This window comes from Patagioenas fasciata, chromosome 6 (genome assembly GCF_037038585.1).
Source record: "Patagioenas fasciata isolate bPatFas1 chromosome 6, bPatFas1.hap1, whole genome shotgun sequence".
Taxonomy (NCBI): domain Eukaryota; kingdom Metazoa; phylum Chordata; class Aves; order Columbiformes; family Columbidae; genus Patagioenas; species Patagioenas fasciata.
This window is the reverse complement of record NC_092525.1, coordinates 55,391,752-55,410,494: the sequence shown is the minus strand read 5'-3', so window position 1 is coordinate 55,410,494 and position 18,743 is coordinate 55,391,752.

Here is an 18,743-nt window from a genome sequence, read left to right as displayed (position 1 = left end):
AGATTTGGGGTGCAGGATGTGGGGGTGCAGAGTTTTGGGAGGCAAGGATCTGGGGCTGCAGGATTTGGGGGTTCAGTGTTTATGGCAGCACAATCTTGGGGTGCAGGGGTTTGCAGTGAAAGGTTTGGTAGGCAGGATTTGGGGTGCAGGATTCTGGGGTGCTGGGTTTGGGGTACAGGATTTGGTGTTGCAGGGATGGGGTTGAAGGGCTTGGGTTTCCAGGCCTTTGAGGTGCAAGGTTTGGGAGGGAATTCTTTGGGGTGCAGGGTTTGGGGTTCCAGGAGGTGGGGGAAGGACCTTGGGGTGTAGGGTTTGGGGGGGCAGGGTTTTGGGGAAAGGATTTAGGGGTGCAGGGTTTTGAAGTGCAGCGTTTCAGGGGGGCATGGTTTTGGGGGTGCACATGTGGGGGTCCAGGTTTGGGGGATGCAGAGTTTGTGAATGGAGCATTTTGGGGTGCTGGGTTTGGGGCTGCCTAATTTGGGGGTGCCGTGTTTGGGTGTTCAGGACCTGGGGTTGCTGCGTTTGGGAATGCAGGCTTTGGGGGTGCAGGGCTCAGGATTTGGGAGGGCAGGATCAGGGGGTGTAAGATTTCAGGGTTTAGGGGTGCAAAGTATGGTAGGGCTGAATTATAGGGGTGCAAAGTATGGTAGGGCTGAATTTAGGGGTGCAGGATTTGGTATTACAGGTTTTGGGGAATCATGGCTTGGGAGGAAGGAAATTAGGGGTGCAGGCTTTCAAGATGCAGGATTTGGGGTGCAGTATTTGGGGTTGCAGGTTTGGGGGTGCAAGTTGTGGGGCGGCAGGATATCGGGTATAGGGTTCTGGGCTGCAGGATTTGGGGGTGCAGGATTTCAACGTGCAGGGTTCTGGGGTGCAGTATCTGGGGGTCCAGGGTTTGGCAGTGCATTGGCTTTGGGGGTTGAAGGATTTGGGGGTGCAGGGTTTAGGGATGCAGGATTTGGGGGTGCAGGATTCGGGGGTGCAGGTTTTCGGTGGGGAATTTGGGGGTGCAGGGTGTTGAGGAAGGATCTGAGGGTACAATATTTGGGCTTTAAGGGTTACGGGGGGCAGGATCTGGCAGTGCAGAGTTTGGGGACAGGACCTGGGGGTGCAGCGATTGGGGTTACAGGTTCTGGGGGTGCAGGGTTGAGGGAATTGTTTGAGGTGCAGGGTTATGAGAGTGCAGGATTTCTGGGTGCAGAGTTTGGGGTGCGGGGTATGGGGCAGGAGCATCTGGGGGTGTAGGTTTTGGGGGTTCATTCATTTGGGGGGAGGATCTGGGGGTGCAGGGTTTAAGGGCTCAGGATTTGGAGGTGTAGGGTTTTGGGGTAAAGGGTTCTGGGTTGTGGTTTTGGGGTGAAAGATTTGGGGGTGCAGTGTTAAGGGGTGGAGGCTTAGAGGTGCAAGATTTGGGGGTGGAGAGTTTTCGTTTGTCTGATTTGGGGGTGCAGGGTCTGGGGGTGCAAGATCCTGGAATTCAGGATCTGAGGGTTCAGGATTTGGGGGTGCAGGGTATGGGAGGGAAGGATCTGGGGCTTCAGGATTTGGGGGTGCACTGTTTGGGGGTGCAGGGTTTAGAAGTCAGGTCTCAGAGTGCAGCGTTTGGGGGTGCAGGGGCTTGGGGGGAAATTTAAGGTTGCAGAGTGTGGGGTGCACAGGACTGGGGCACAGGATTTGGGGGTGCGGGGTTTCAGGGTTCAGGATTTGGAGGTGTGGAGTTTTGGGGTGCAGGGGTTTGGAGTGCAGGGTGGTGGGGGTGAGAGATTTGGGTGCAGGATTTGGGGGTGCAGAGTTTTGGGAGGCAAGGATCCGGGTCTGCAGGATTTGGGGGTTCAGTGTTTGGGGCAGCACAATCTTGGGGTGCAGGGGTTTGCAGTGAAAGGTTTGGCAGGCAGGATTTGGGGTGCAGGATTCTGGGGTGCTGGGTTTGGGGTACAGGATTTGGTGTTGCAGGGATGGGGTTGAAGGGCTTGGGTTTCCAGGCCTTTGAGGTGCAGGATTTGGAGATGCAGGGTTTGGGAGGGAATTCTTTGGGGTGCAGGGTTTGGGGGCAGGTTTAGGGGTGTAGGGTATAGGACGGAAGGATTTGGGAATGCAGGGTTTGGGGTGCAGGTTTCGGGGTTCAGGAAGGTAGGGAGGGCAGGATTAGGGGGTGCAAGGTTTCAGTTGTAGGGTTTAGGGGTGCAGAGTTTGGTAGGGCCGAATTTGGGGGTGCAGGGTTTGGGGTGCAGTGTTTGGGAAGACAGGATCGGGGTGGAGGATTTGGGGGTGCAGGATTGAGGGGCAGGGTTTTGGTGCAGGGCTTGGGGTCAGGATCTGGGGTGCAGGGTTTGGGAAGAGTATTTTGGGGTGCAGGATTTTGGGTGCCGTGTCTGCGGGGCAGGTTTGGGGTGATCACTGCACCTTTTCCTTTCTCCAGGTGCAGAGCCCGTGCCTCACTTGGTTCCGTCTGCAAACAGCGCCCATCCCAGCTCGAATCCCCCTGCCCCTCTCACCCTGTGCAGCTCTTTGTGCGCTGAGCTCCGCACTCAGCACCAGCGGGTGCGGCTCCTCCTGAGGGGCTGGGGGGAGGGGGCGGGGCCAAGGGCTGGTTTGAGGGGGCGGGGCTGAGGCGGCGAGCTGCGATTGGCCGGCCGGGCCGCAGCGGCCGTTCCCGCCTGAGCCTTGGGGCGGAGCCAGAGCGGGAGTGCGGGGGGCGGCCGGGCCAGGAGCCGCCTGCAGAGCGCCCGGAGAGCGGGCTTCGGGGACTCTGCCCGGGAACGAGCGGCAGGAGGAGAGGAGACGGCCCCAGCGGTACCGGGTGAGCTTCTGGCTGGAGCCTGGGAGCTGCTCCTCCCAGCGAGGGCTGTCGGGCACTGAACGGGCTGCCCAGGGCAGGGCTGGAGCCGCCATCCCTGGAGGGGTTTCCACAGGAGCTCCTGAGGGCCGTGGGCAGCGCCGGGGGGTTGTGCTTGGACTCCAGCACCTTCAAGGTGTTTGACACCCAAAGGGATTCTGTGGCACACTCCATTTCCACATTGCCATGGAGCCCGGAGGTCCCAGCGGGGTTTGGATCAGCGTGTTCTGGAACATTCTCAGTGGTCGGGTCTATGTGCAGAGTGTGGTGGGAATGAGAAGAGAGGAGGTGGAGAGAACAGTGGGGAGGTGGAGGAGCAGGAGTGGAGGTGAATACCAGAGAGAGCGAGTGTGTGCGGATCAGCAGTGATCACCCCAAACCTGCCCCGCAAACACGGCACCCAAAATCCTGCACCCCAAAATACTCTTCCCAAACCTGCACCCCAGATCCTGACCCCAAGCCCTGCACCAAAACCCTGCCCCTCAATCCTGCACCCCCAAATCCTCCACCCCCGATCCTGTCTTCCCAAACACTGCACCCCAGATCCTGCACCCCCAAATTCGGCCCTACCAAACTCTGCACCCCTAAACCCTACAACTGAAACCTTGCACCCCCTAATCCTGCCCTCCCTACCTTCCTGAACCCCGAAACCTGCACCCCAAACCCTGCATTCCCAAATCTTTCCGTCCTATACCCTCCACCCCTAAACCCTGCCCCCAAACCCTGCACCCCAAAGAATTCCCTCCCAAACCTTGCACCTCCAAATCCTGCACCTCAAAGGCCTGGCAACCCAAACCCTTCAACCCCATCCCTGCAACACCAAATCCTGTACCCCAAACCCAGCACCCCAGAATCCTGCACCCCAAATCCTGCCTGCCAAACCTTTCACTGCAAACCCCTGCACCCCAAGATTGTGCTGCCCTAAACACTGAACCCCCAAATCCTGCAGCCCCGGATCCTTGCCTCCCAAGACTCTGCACCCCCAAATCCTGCACCCAAATCTCTCACCCCCACCACCCTGCACTCCCAACCCCTGCACCCCAAAACTCCACACCTCCAAATCCTGAACCCTGAAACCCCGCACCCCCAAATCCTGTGCCCCAGTCCTGTGCACCCCACACTCTGCAACCTTAAATTTCCCCCCAAGCCCCTGCACCCCAAACGCTGCACTCTGAGACCTGACTTCTAAACCCTGCACCCCCAAACAGCGCACCCCCAAATCCTGAAGCCCCAGATCCTTCCCTCCCATACTGTGCACCCCCAAATCCTGAACCCCCAGATCCTGAATTCCAGGATCTTGCACCCCCAGACCCTGCACCCCCAAATCAGACACACGAAAACTCTGCACCCCCAAATCTTGCACCTCTAAGCCTCCACCCCTTAACACTGCATCCCCAAATCTTTCACCCCAAAACCTCAACCCAGAACCCTTTACCCCAAAACCCTACACCTCCAAATCCTGAACCCTTAAACCCTGCACCCCCAGATCCTCCCCCCAAATGAATGAACCCCCAAAACCTACACCCCCAGATCCTGCTGCCCCATACCCCGCACCCCAAACTCTGCACCCAGAAATCCTGCACTCTCATAACCCTGCACCTCAAATAATTCCCTCGACCCTGCACCCCCAGAACCTGTAACCCCAATCGCTGCACCCCCAGATCCTGTCCCCAAACTCTGCACTGCCAGATCCTGCCCCCCGTAACCCTTAAAGCCCAAATATTGTACCCTCAGATCCTTCCTCAACACCCTGCACCCCCAAATTCCCCACCGAAAACCTGCACCCCCAGATCCTGCACCACCAAGTTCTGTACCCTGAAACCCTGCACTGAAAATCCTGCCCCCTAACTCTGCACTTCCAAATCCTGCACCCCCAAATCCGGCATCCCTAAACCCTGCACCCCCAAGTCCTTCAACCCCCAAAGCCAATGCACTGCCAAACCCTGGACCCCCAGATACTGCACCCCAGAACCCTGCACGTTGAAATCCTGCACCCCCAAACCCTGCAGCCCAGAACCCTGTACCCGATATCCTGCCGCCCCACAACTTGCACCCCCCAAACCTGCAACCCCAAATACTGCACCCCAAATCCTGCATCTTGAAACCCTGCACCCCTAAATCCTTCCTCCCAAGCCATGATTCCCCAAAACCTGTAATACCAAATCCTGCACCCCTAAATTCAGCCCTACCATACTTTGCACCCCTATAATTCAGCCCTACCATACTTTGCACCCCTAAACCCTGAAATCTTACACCCCCTGATCCTGCCCTCCCAAATCCTGAGCCCTGCACCCCCAAAGCCTGCATTCCCAAACGCAGCACCCCCAGGTCCTGAACACCCAAACACTGCACCCCCAAATTAGGCAGCCCCAAACCCAGCACCCCAAAATCCTCCATTCACAAACTCTGCATCCCCCAAACCTGGATCCCCACATGTGCACCCCCAAAATCATGCCCCCCTGAAACGCTGCACTTCAAAACCCTGCACCCCTAAATCCTTCCCCCAAAACCCTGCCCCCCAAACCCTACACCCCAAGGTCCTTCACCCACCTCCTGGAACCCCAAACCCTGCACCCCAAAGAATTCCCTCCCAAACCTTGCACCTCCAAATCCTGCACCTCAAAGGCCTGGAAACCCAAGCCCTTCAACCCCATCCCTGCAACACCAAATCCTGTACCCCAAACCCAGCACCCCAGAATCCTGCACCCCAAATCCTGCCTACCAAACCTTTCACTGCAAACCCCTGCACCCCGAGGTTGTGCTGCCCTAAACACTGAACCCCCAAATCCTGCAGCCCCAGTCCTATGCACCCCACACTCTGCAACCTTAAATTTCCCCCCAAGCCTGTGCACCCCAAACGCTGCACTCTTAGACCTGACTTCTAAACCCTGCACCCCCAAACAGTGCACCCCCAAATCCTGCACCCCTAATCCTCCACCCTTTTAACACTGCACCCCCAAAACCTGAACCACCAAATCTTTCACCCCCAAAACCTCCCTCCTCCAAACCCTGCACTTCAAAATGCTGCACCCCCAAATCCTTCTCCCCAACACCCTGCACCCCCAGATCCTGACCCCAAAACCCTGCACCCCAAATCCTGTACCCCAAAGCCCTGCACTCTCAAATCATACATGCCCAGAACGTGCACCCTAAACTGTGCACCCCAAAATCCTAAACCCCTTAACCCTGCACCCCCAAATCCTCCAGACCCATGTCCCAAACCCAGCACCCCAAAATCTACCCCCCAAAACCTACATCCCCAAATCCTGCACCCCCAGGTCCTGAACAGCCAAAATCTGCACCCCCAATTCTGCCTCCCCAAGACCTGCACCCCCAATTCTGCCTCCACAAGACCTTCACCCCCAGTCCCTGCTCCACTAAATCCTACACCCCAAACCCTGCACCCCCAACCTCCTGTACCCCAAATCCTGCCCCCACAAGTTGCACCCCAAAACCCTGCTACCCCAAATCTTGTACCCCCAGATCCTTCCCCCAACACCCTGCAATCCCAAACCCTGCACCCCCAATTCTGGCGCTAAACCCTGCACCCCCAGAACCCTGCACCACTGAACCTTGCACCCTGAAACCCTGCTCCCCCAATCCCCCCCCCCAAAACTCTGCACCCCAAAATCCTATACCCAAAACTCTGCACCCCACAAGTTGCACCCCATATCCCTGCACCCCCAAATCCCTGCACCCCCAAATCCTCCAACCCTCAGGTCCTACACCCCCAGGTGCTGAACACCTGAACCCCTCACCCCAGACCCCTCACCCCAAAGCCCTGCACCCCCAAATCCTGCCTCTAAACGCTGAACTACAAGGTTCTGTACCCCAACAGCCTGCTCATTCAGATCCTGCACCCCAGAACCCTGCACCCCCATATTCTGATCCCTACAGCCTGCACCCCCAGCTCCTGCACCCCCAAAACCTGTACCCCTAAATCCTGCACCCTTCAACCCTGCAGCCCACAACGCTGCACCCCCATCCTCTGCAGCCCCAGTTCCTTAACGTGTGAAACCTGCGCCCCCAAGTCCTGCACCTCAAAACCTTACACCCGGAATCCTGCCCCCCAAACCATGCACCCCAAAATCAAGGCCCCTCAAACTTGCACTCAAAAGTCCGCACCAAGAAACCCTCCCCGCCCAGTTCCTAAAGACATGGAACCTGCACCCCCGAATCCCGCACCCCAAAACCCTGCAGCCCAGTACCCCAGACCACCAAATCTTGCAACTCCAAATCCTGCCCCTTTAGCCCTGCACTTCAAACCCTGCACCCCAAATCCTGCAACCAAACCCTGCACCCCAAATCCTGCAACCAGCCCTTGTACCCCTAAATCCTTGACCTCCACATCCCGAATCTCCAAACGCAGCAACCCCAAAACCCTACACCCCCAATCCCTGCACCCCCAAATCATTGTCCTTCAAATCCCACACCCAACGCTCGTACACCCCAAGATCTTGCACCCCCACACACTGCACCCCAAATCCTGCACCCCCAAATCCTCCAGCCCCATGTCCCAAACCCCCAAACCCTGCACCCTCAAGTCTTGCACCCCCAAACCATTCTCCCCCAAATCCTGCAACCCCAAACCCCACACCTCCTGCACCCCAATATTCGACACCTCCAATTCTAAACCCTTAAACCCTGCATCTTGCAAATCCTTCCCCCCAAAACAGTGCCCCCCAAACCCTGCACCCCAGATCCTGCAGCCCCTAACTCTGCACCCCAAACGCTGCACCCTCAGATCCTGCGTCCCCCAACCCTGCACCCCAAATCCTTTACCGCAAAATTCCCCAAACCTGCAAACCCAAATTCTGCACCCCCAGTTCCTAAACATGCGAACCCTGCACCCCCAAACCTGCAGCCCAAAGCCCTGAACCCCCAAATCCTGCCGTACACAACCCTTCACCCCAAACCTCTTCAACCCAAGATACTGAAACCCTAAGCCCTGCCCCCCAAACCTACATCCCCAAATCCTGCACCCCCAGGTCCTGAACACCCAAAATCTGCACCCCCAAATCCCTGAACTCCAAAAACCTGCACCCCCAATTCTGCCTCCCCAAGACCTGCACCCCCAAACCCTGCACCACTAAACCCTGCACCCCCAAACCCTGTACCCCAAATCCTGACCCCCACAAGTTGCACCCTAAAAACCTGCACCCCAAATCCTGTCCTACCCAACCCTTCACGCCAAACCCTTTCACCCCAAGATCGTGCTGCCCTAAACCCTGCACCCCAAAATTATCCCTCCCAACCCTGCCCCCCAAACCCTGTCCCTCTAAAGCCTGACCCCTAAACCCTGCTCCCCAAAACCCTGCTACCCCCAATCTTGCACCCCCAGATCCTTCTGCTCCAAACCCTGCACCCCCAAATCCTCCAGCCCCACGTACCGATCTCCCAAACCCTGCAACCCAGAAGCCTGCACCTCACAACCCCTTCACCCCCAAATCCTGCACCCCCAGCCCTACCCCTAAACTTTCCACCCCCAAATCCTGCCCTACCAAGCCCTCCACCCCAAACCACTGCACCCCAAGATCCTGCACCCTAAACCCTGCACCTCCATATCCTCCTTCCCCAAACCCTGCACCCCAAAACACTGCACTCCAAACCACTGCACCCCTAAACCCTGAACCCCCAAATCCTGCACCCCTGGAACCTGCAACCCCAGACCCTGTAGCCCCAAATCAGGCCCCGCAAAATCCTGCTCCCCTGGCCTTGCACCCCCAAATCCTGCACCACCTAATCCTCCAACCCCCTAACACAACCCCCTAACCCCTTGTCCCCAGGGCCCATTGTGACATCCCAGGACCCCCCATTGTCCCCAGGGCTCATTGTGACACCATGGGGGACCCCCTTGTCGCTGGGGACCCATTGTAACTCCATGGGGACCTCCCCTTGTCCTCAGGCCCCATTGTGATATCCTGGGGAGCCCCCTTTGTCCCCAGGGCCCATTGTGAGATCCTGGGGACCCCCTCTGTTCCCCGGGCTCATTGTGACTTTCAGGGGACCCCCCCTTTGTCCCCAGGGCCGATTGTGAGGTCCTAGGGCCCCTCTGTGTTCCCAGGACTTATTGTGACACTGTAGGGACCCCTCTTTGTCCCCAGGGCCCCTTGTGACATCCTGGCAAAGCCCCCTCGTCCCCAGGGCCCATTGTGACGTCCCAGGACCCCACATTGTCCCCAGGGCCCATTGTGACACCTTGAGGACCCCCCTTGTCACTGGGGACACATTGTGACACCATGGGGACCATCCCTTGTCCTCAGGGCCTATTGTGAACATCCTGGGGAACCTCCGTTGTCCCCAGAGCCCACTGTGAGATCCTGGGGACCCCCTTGTCCCCAGGTCCCATTGTGACATCCTGGGGAGCCTCTTTGTCCCCAGGGCCCATTGTGACATCCTGGGGACCCCCTTTGTCCCCACGGCCCATTGTGATGTCCCAGGACCCCACATTGTCCCCAGGGCCCATTGTGACATCCTGGGGAGCCTCCTTGTCCCCAGGGCCCATTGTGACATCCTGGGGACCCCTTTGTCCCCAGGGTCCATTGTGACGTCCCAGGACCCCCCATTGTCCCCAGGGCCCATTGTGAAATCCTGGGGACCTCCCATTGTCCTCAGTGCCCATTGAGACATCCTGGGGACCCCCTTTGTCACTGGGGACCCATTGTGACATCCCAGGAACCCCATTGTCCCAAGGGCCCATTGTGACATCCTGGGGACCCCCCTTTGTCTCCAGGACGCATTGTGACACCGTGGGGACCTCATTAGTCCCCGGGGCCCATTGTGACATCCTAGGGACCTCCCTTTGTCCCCAGGGCTCATTGTGGCACCATGGGGACCCCCTTTGTCACTGTGGCACATTGTGATATCCCAGAACCCCACTTTGTCCCCAGGGCCCATTTTGACATCCTGGGGACTCCCTTTCTCCCCAGGGGCCATTGTGACGTTCAGGGGACCGCCCCTTGTCCCCAGGGCCCATTGTAACGTCCCAGGACCCCTCCTTGTCCCCAGGGCCCATTGTGACATCATGGGGACCCCCATTTGTCACTGGGGCTCATTGAGACATCGTGGGGACCAGTTTTGTCCCCAGGGCCCATTGTGACGTCCCAGGTCCTCCCGTTGTCCACAGGGCCCATTGTGACATTCAGGGGACCCCACTTTGTCACTGGAGCCCATTGTGACATCCCAGGACCCCCCATTGTCCCCAGGGCCCATTGTGACATCCTGGGGACCCCTCTTTGTCCCCAGGACCCATTGTGATGTCCCAGGACCCCCCATTGTCCCCAGAGCCCATTGTGACATCCTGGAGACCCCCTTTGTCCCCAGGGCCCATTGTGATGTCCCAGGACCCCCCATTGTCCCCAGGGCCCATTGTGATGTCCCAGGACCCCCCATTGTCCCCAGGGTCCATTGTTACATCCTGGGGACCCCCTTGTCCCCAGGACCCATCGTGACACCATGGGGAGCCCCCCTTGTCCTCAGGGCCCATTGTGACATCCTGGGCATCCCCCTTTGTCCCCCGAGACCATTGTAACACTGTGGGGACCCCCTTTGTCCCCAGGGCTCATTGAGACACTGTGGGGACCCCCCTTGTCCCCAGGGCCTATTGTTACGTCCCAGGACCCCCATTGTCCCCAGGGCCCATTGTGACACCTTGGGGACCCCCTTGTCACTGGGGAACCATTGTGACACCATGGAGACCACCCCTTGTCCTCAGGGCCTATTGTGAACATCCTGGGGAACCTCCATTGTCTCCAGAGCCCATTGTGAGATCCTGTGGAGCCCCTTATCCCCAGGTCCCATTGTGACGTCCCAGGACCCCCCATTGTCCCCAGGGCCCATTGTGGCATCCTGGGGAACTCCTTGTTCCCAGGACCCATCGTGGCACCGTGGGGACCTCCCTTGTCACTGGGGACCCATTGTGACACCATGGGGACCTCCCATTGTCCTCAGGGCCCATTGAGACATCCTGGGGACCCCCTTTGTCACTGGGGGCCCATTGTGACATCCCAGGAACCCCATTGTGCCAAGGGCCCATTGTGACATCCTGGGGACCCCCCTTTTTCTCCAGGACGCATTGTGACACTGTGGGGACCTCATTAGTCCCCAGGGCCCATTGTGACATCCTAGGGACCTCCCTTTGTCCCCAGGGCTCATTGTGGCACCATGGGGACCCCCCCTTGTCACTGGGGACCCATTGTGACACCATGGAGACCCCCCCTTGTCCTCAGGGTCCATTGTGACATCCTGGGCACCCCCATAGTCCCCAGGGCCCATTGTGACATTCCAGGACCCCCCATTGTCCCCAGGGCCCCTTGTGACATCCTGGGGATCCCTCCTTGTCCCCAGGGCCCATTGTGACGTCCCAGGACCCCCCCATTGTCCCCATGGCCCATTGTGACATTCAGGGGACCCCCTTTGACACTGGGGCCCATTGTGACATCCCAGGACCCCGCTTTGTCCCCAGGGCCCATTTTAGCACCATGGGGACCCCCTTTGACCTCAGGGCCCATTGTGGCACCATGGCAACCCCTTTTGCCCCAGGGCCCATTGTGACATTCTAGGACCCCACTTTGTCCCCAGGGACTATTGTGACACCATGGGGACCCCTCCTTGTCACTGGGGACCCATTATGACACCATGGGGACCCCCCCTTGTCCTCAGGACTCATTCTCACATCCTGGGCACCCCCCATTGTCTCCAGGGCCCATTGTGACATCCTGGGGACCCCCCTTGTCCCCAGGGCCCATTGTGACATTCCAGGACCCCCCATTGTCCCCAGGGCCCATTGTGACATCCACTGCACCCCCTTGTCCCCAGGGCCCATTGTGACATTCAGGGGACCCTCTTTGACCCCAGGGCCCATTGTGACATCCTGGGGACCCCCCCTTGTCACTGGGGCCCATTGTGACGTCCCAGGACCCCCCGTTGTCCCCAGGGTTCATTGTGACGTCTTAGGTTCCCCCATTGTCCCCAGGGCCCATTGTGACATCCTGGGGACCCCTCTTTGTCCCCAGGGCCCATTGTGACATCCTGGGGACCCCCCCTTGTCACTGGGGCCCATTGTGACATCCCAGGATCCCTCCTTGTCCCCAGGGCCCATTGTGACGTCTTAGGACCCCCCATTGTCCCCAGGGCCCATTGTGACATTCAGGGCACCCCCTTGTCCCCAGGGCCCATTGTGACATTCCGGGGACGCCTCTTTGTCCCCAGGGCACATTGTGATATCCTGGGGACCCCCCCTTGTCACTGGGGCCCATTGTGACGTCCCAGGATCCCCCATTGTCCCCAGGGCCCATTGTGACATTCAGGGCACCCCCTTGTCCCCAGGGCCCATTGTGACATTCTGGGGACGCCTCTTTGTCCCCAGGGCCCATTGTGACATCCTGGGGATCCCTCCTTGTCCCCAGGGCCCATTGTGACGTCCCAGGACCCCCCATTGTCCCCAGGACCCATTGTGACATTCAGGGGGCCCCTTTGTCACTGGGGCCCATTGTGACATCCCAGGACCCCACATTGTCCCCAGGACACATTGTGACATCGTGGGGACCCCACTTGTCCCCAGGACCCATTGTGACACTATGGGGTCCCCCCCTTGTTCCCAGGGCCCATTTTGACACCGTGGGTACCACCCTTGTCCGCAGGGCTCATTGAGACATCCCAGGACCCCCCTTTGTCCCCAGGGCCCATTGTGACATCCAGGGGACCCCCTTTGTCCCCAGGGCCCATTGTGACATCGAAGGACCCCCCTGGTCCCCAGGGCCCATTATGACATCCTGGGGATGCCCCCTTATCACTGGGGCCCATTGTAACGTCCCAGGACCCCCCATTGTCCCCAGGGCCCATTGTGACATCCTGGGGATCCCTGTTTGGCCCCAGGGCCCATTGTGACATCCCAGGACCCCCCATTGTCCCCAGGGCCCATTGCGACATTCAGGGGACGCCTCTTTGTCCCCAGGGCACATTGTGACATCCTGGGGACCCCTCCTTGTCCCCAGGGCCCATTGTGACATTCTTGGGATTCCCTCCTTGTCCCCAGGGCCCATTGTGACGTCCCAGGACCCCCCATTGTCTTCAGGACCCACTGTGACATTCAGGGGACCCCCTTTGTCACTGGGGCCCATTGTGACATCCCAGGACCCCACATTGTCCCCAGGGCCCATTGTGACATCCTGGGGACCCCACTTGTCCCCAGGACCCATTGTGACACTATGGGCACCCCGACTTTTTCCCAGGGCCCATTGTGACACCGTGGGTACCACCCTTGTCCCCAGAGCCCATTGTGACATCCAGGGGACCCCCTTTGTCCCCAGAGCCCATTGTGACATCGCAGGACCCCCCCATTGTCCCCAGGGCCCATTGTGACATCCTGCGGACCCCTTTTGTCCCCACGGCCCATTGTGGCACCATGGGGACCCCTTTTGTCACTGGGGCCCATTGTGACATCCCAGGACCCCACTTTGTCCCCAGGGCTTATTGTGACACCATGGGGACCTCCCTTGTCCCCAGGGCCCATTGTGACATCCCGTGACCCCCCTTTGTCCCCAGTGCTATTGTGAAATCCTGGGGACCCCCTTTGTGCCCAGGGCCCATTTTGACATTCAGGGCACCCACCATTGTCCCCAGGGCCCATTGTGACCTTCAAGGGACCCCCATTGTTCCCAGGGCCCATTGTGACGTCCTGGGGACCCCCTCTGTTCCCAGGGCTCATTGTGACTTTCAGGGGACCCCCCCCTTGTCCCCAGGGCTGATTGTGACGTCCTAGGGCCCCTCTGTGTCCCCAGGGCCCATTGTGACACTTTAGAGACCACTCTTTGTCCCCAGGGCCCATTGTGACATCCTGGGGACCCCCCCTTGTCCCCAGGGCCCATTGTGACATCCTCGGCACCCCCTTGTCCCCAGGGCCCATTGTGACATTCAGGGGACCCCTCTTTGTCCCCAGGGCCCATTGTGACATCCTGGGGACCCCCTCTTGTCCCCAGGGCCCATTGTGACGTCCCAGGACCCCCCATTGTCCCCAGGGCCCATTGTGACATCCTGGGGATCCCTCCTTGTCCCCAGGGCCCATTGTGACGTCCCAGGACCCCACATTGTCCCCAGGGCCCATTGTGACATCCTGGGGACCCCCTTTGTCTCCAGGGCCCATTGTGACGTCCCAGGACCCCCCATTGTCCCCAGGGTCCATTGTTACATCCTGGGGACCCCCTTGTCCCCAGGACCCATCGTGACACCATGGGGACCCTCCTTGTCACTGGGGACCCATTCCGACACCCTGGGGAGCCCCCCTTGTCCTCAGGGCCCATTGTGACATCCTGGGCATCCCCCTATGTCCCCCGGGACCATTGTAACACCGTGGGGACCCCCTTTGTCCCCAGGGCCCATTGTGACACTGTGGGGACCCCCCTTGTCCCCAGGGCCTATTATTCTGTCCCGGGACTCCCATTGTCCCCAGGGCCCATTGTGACACCTTGGGGACCCCCCTTGTCACTGGGGACCCATTGTGACACCATGGGGAACACCCCTTGTCCTCAGGGCCTATTGTGAACATCCTGGGGAACCTCCATTGTCCCCAGAGCCCACTGTGAGTCCTGGGGACCCCCTTGTCCCCAGGTCCCATTGTGACATCCTGGGGATCCCTGTTTGGCCCCAGGGCCCATTGTGACATCCCAGTACCCCCCATTGTCCCCAGGGCCCATTGTGATGTCCCAGGACCCCACATTTTCCCCAGGGCCCATTGTGACATCCTGGGGAGCCTCTTTGTCCCCAGGGCCCATTGTGACATTCAGGGGACCCCCTTTGTCCCCAGGGCCCATTGTGACGTCCCAGGACCCCCCATTGTCGCCAGGGCCCATTGTGACATCCTGGGGATCTCCCATTGTCCCCAGTGCCCATTGAGACATCCTGGGGACCCCCTTTGTCACTGGGGACCCATTGCGACATCCCAGGAACCCCATTGTCCCAAGGGCCCATTGTGACATCCAGGGGACCCCCCTTTGTCTCCAGGACGCATTGTGACACCGTGGGGACCTCATTAGTCCCCGGGGACCATTGTGACATCCTAGGGACCTCCCTTTGTCCCCAGGGCTCATTGTGGCACCATGGGGACCCCCTTTGTCACTGTGGCACATTGTGATATCCCAGAACCCCACTTTGTCCCCATGGCCCATTTTGACATCCTGGGGACCCCCTTTCTCCCCAGGGGCCATTGTGACATTCAGGGGACCCCCCCCTTGTCCCCAGGGCCTATTGTTACGTCCCAGGACCCCCATTATCCCCAGGGCCCATTGTGACACTTGGGGACCCCCCTTGTCACTGGGGACCCATTGTGACACCATGGGGACCACCCCTTGTCCTCAGGGCCTATTGTGAACATCCTGGGGAACCTCCATTGTCCCCAGAGCCCATTGTGAGATCCTGTGGAGCCCCTTGTCCCCAGGTCCCATTGTGACATCCTGGGGACCCCCTTTATCCCCAGGGCCCATTGTGACGTCCCAGGACCCCCCATTGTCCCTAGGGCCCATTGTGGCATCCTGAGGACCTCCTTGTCCCCAGGACCCTTCGTGGCACCGTGGGGACCTCCCTTGTCACTGGGGACCCTTTGTGACACCATGGGGACCTCCCATTGTCCTCAGGGCCCATTGAGACATCCTGGGGACCCCCTTTGTCACTGGGGACCCATTGTGACATCCCAGGAACCCCATTGTGCCAAGAGCCCATTGTAACATCCTGGGGACCCCCCTTTTTCTCCAGGACGCATTGTGACACCGTGGGGACCTCATTAGTCCCCAGGGCCCATTGTGACATCGTAGGGACCTCCCTTTGTCCCCAGGGCTCATTGTGGCACCATGGAGACCCCCCCTTGTCACTGGGGACCCATTGTGACACCATGGAGACCCCCCCTTGTCCTCAGGGTCCATTGTGACATCCTGGGCACCCCCCATTGTCCCCAGGACCCATTGTGACATCCTGGCCACCCCCTTGCTCCCAGGGCCCATTTTAGCACCATGGGGACTGCCTTTGACCCCAGGGCCCCTTGTGGCACCATGGCAACCACTTTTGTTCCCAGGGCCCATTGTGACATTCAGGGGACCCCATTGTCCCCAGGGCATATTGTGATACCATGGGGACCCCTCCTTGTCACTGGGGACCCATTGTGACACCATGGGGACCCCCCCATGTCCTCAGGACTCATTTTCACATCCTGGGCACCCCCCATTGTCCCCAGGGCCCATTGTGACATCCCAGAACCTCCTATTGTCCCCAAGGCCCATTGTGACATCCTGGGGACCCCCATAGTCCCCAGTGCCCATTGTGACATTCCAGGACCCCCCATTGTCCCCAGGGCCCATTGTGACATCCTCAGCACGCCCTTGTCCCCAGGGCCCATTGTGACATTCAGGGGACCCCTCTTTGTCCTCAGGGCCCATTGTGACATCCTGGGGACCCCCCCTTGTCACTGGGGCCCATTGTGACATCCCAGGACCCCCCATTGTCCCCAGGGCTCATTGTGACATCCTGGGGATCCCTCCTTGTCCCCAGGGCCCATTGTGACGTCCCAGGACCCCACATTGTACCCAGGACCCATTGTGACATTCAGGGGACCGCCTTTGTCACTGGGGCCCATTGTGACCTCCCAGGACCCCACATTTTCCCCAGGACCTATTGTGACATCCTGGGGACCCCACTTGTCCCCAGGACCCAATGTGACACTATGGGGACCACCCCTTGTGCCCAGGGCCCATTGTGACACTGTGGGTACCACCCTTGTCCGCAGGGCTCATTGTGACATCCCAGGATCCCCATTGTCCCCAGGGACCATTGTGACATTCAGGGGACCCCCCTTTGTCCCCAGGGCCCATTCTGATACCGTGGGGACCCCCTTTGTCCCCAGGGCATATTGTGACATCCTGGGGACGCCCTTTGTCCCCAGGACCCATTTTGACACCGTCGACACCCCCGTTTGTCCCCAGGGCCCATTGTGACATCCTGGGGACACTCCTTGTCCCCAGAGCCCATTGTGACATCCTGGGGACCCCCTTTCTCCCCAGGGCCCATTGTGACATCGCAGTACCCCCCCTGGTCCCCACGGCCCATTGTGGCACCATGGGGACCCCCTTTTGTCACTGGGGCCCATTGTGACATCCCAGCACCCCACTTTGTCCCCAGGGCTTATTGTGACACCATGGGGACCTCCCTTGTCCCCAGGGCCCACTGTGACATCCCATGACCCCCATTTGTCCCCAGTGCTATTGTCAAAACCTGGGGACCCCCTTTGTCCCCAGGGGCCATTGTGGCACCATGGGGAACCCCTTTGTCACTGGGGCCCATTGTGACATCCCAGGACCCCACATTGTCCCCAGGACCCATTGTGACATCCTGGGGACCCCACTTGTCCCCAGGACCCATTGTGACACTATGGGGACCCCCCCTTGTTCCCAGGGCCCATTGTGACACCATCGACACCCCCCTTGTCCGCAGGGGTCATTGTGACATCCTGGGGACCCTCCTTGTCCCCAGAGCCCATTGTGACATCCAGGGGACCCCCTTTCTCCCCAGGGCCCATTGTGACATCGCAGGACCCCCCTGGTCCCCAGGGCCCATTGTGACATCCTGGGGATCCCCCTTTGTCCCCAGGGTCCATTGTGACATCCTGCGCAACCCCATTGTCCCCAGGGCCCATTATGACATCTGGGGGACCCCCTTGTCCCCAGGACCCATCGTGGCACCGTGGGGACCCTCCTTGTCACTTGGGCCCATTGTGACACCATGGGGCCCTCCCCTTTGTCCCCAGTGCCCATTGTGCCATCCTGCGGACCCCCCTTTGTCCCCAGGGCCCATTTTGACATTCAGGGTACCCACCATTGTCCCCAGGGGCCATTGTGACCTTCAAGGGACCCCCATTGTTCCCAGGGCCCATTGTGACGTCCTGGGGAGCCCCCTCTGCTCCCAAGGCTCATTGTGACTTTCAGGGGATCCCCCCTTGTACCCAGGGCCCATTGTGACATCCTGGGGATCCCTCCTTGTCCCCAGGGCCCATTGTGACGTCCCAGGACCCCCCATTGTCCCCAGGGCCTATTGTGACATCCTCTGCACCCCCTTGTCCCCAGGGCCCATTGTGACATTCAGGGGACACCTCTTTGTCCCCAGGGCCCATTGTGACATCCTGGGGACCCCCTCTTGTCCCCAGGGCCCATTGTGACGTCCCAGGACCCCCCATTGTCCCCAGGGCCCATTGTGACATCCTGGGGATCCCTCCTTGTCCCCAGGGTCCATTGTGACGTCCCAGGACCCCCCCATTGTCCCCAGGGCCCATTGTGACATTCAGGGGACCCCCTTTGTCACTGGGGCCCATTGTGACATCCCAGGACCCCACATTGTTCCCAGGTCCCATTGTGACATCCTGGCGACCCCTCTTTGTCCTAAGGACCCATTGTGACGTCCCAGGACCCTGCATTGTCCTCAGAGCCCATTGTGACATCCTGGAGACACCCTTTGTCCCCAGGACCCATTGTGACGTCCCAGGACCCCCCATTGTCCCCAGGGTTCATTCTTACATCCTGGGGACTCCCTTGTCCCCAGGACCCATCGTGACACCATGGGGACCCTCCTTGTCACTGGGGACCCATTGTGACACCATGGAGACCCCTCCTTGTCCTCAGGGCCCATTGTGACATTCTGGGCATCCCCCTTTGTCACCCGGGACCATTGTAACACCGTGGGGACCCCCTTTGTCCCTAGGGCCTATTGTTACGTCCCAGGACCCCCCATTGTTCCCAGGGCCCATTGTGACACCTTGGGGACCCCCTTGTCACTGGGGACCCATTGTGACACCATGGGGACCACCCCTTGTCCTCAGGGCCTATTGTGAACATCCTGGGGAACCTCCATTGTCCCCAGAGCCCATTGTGAG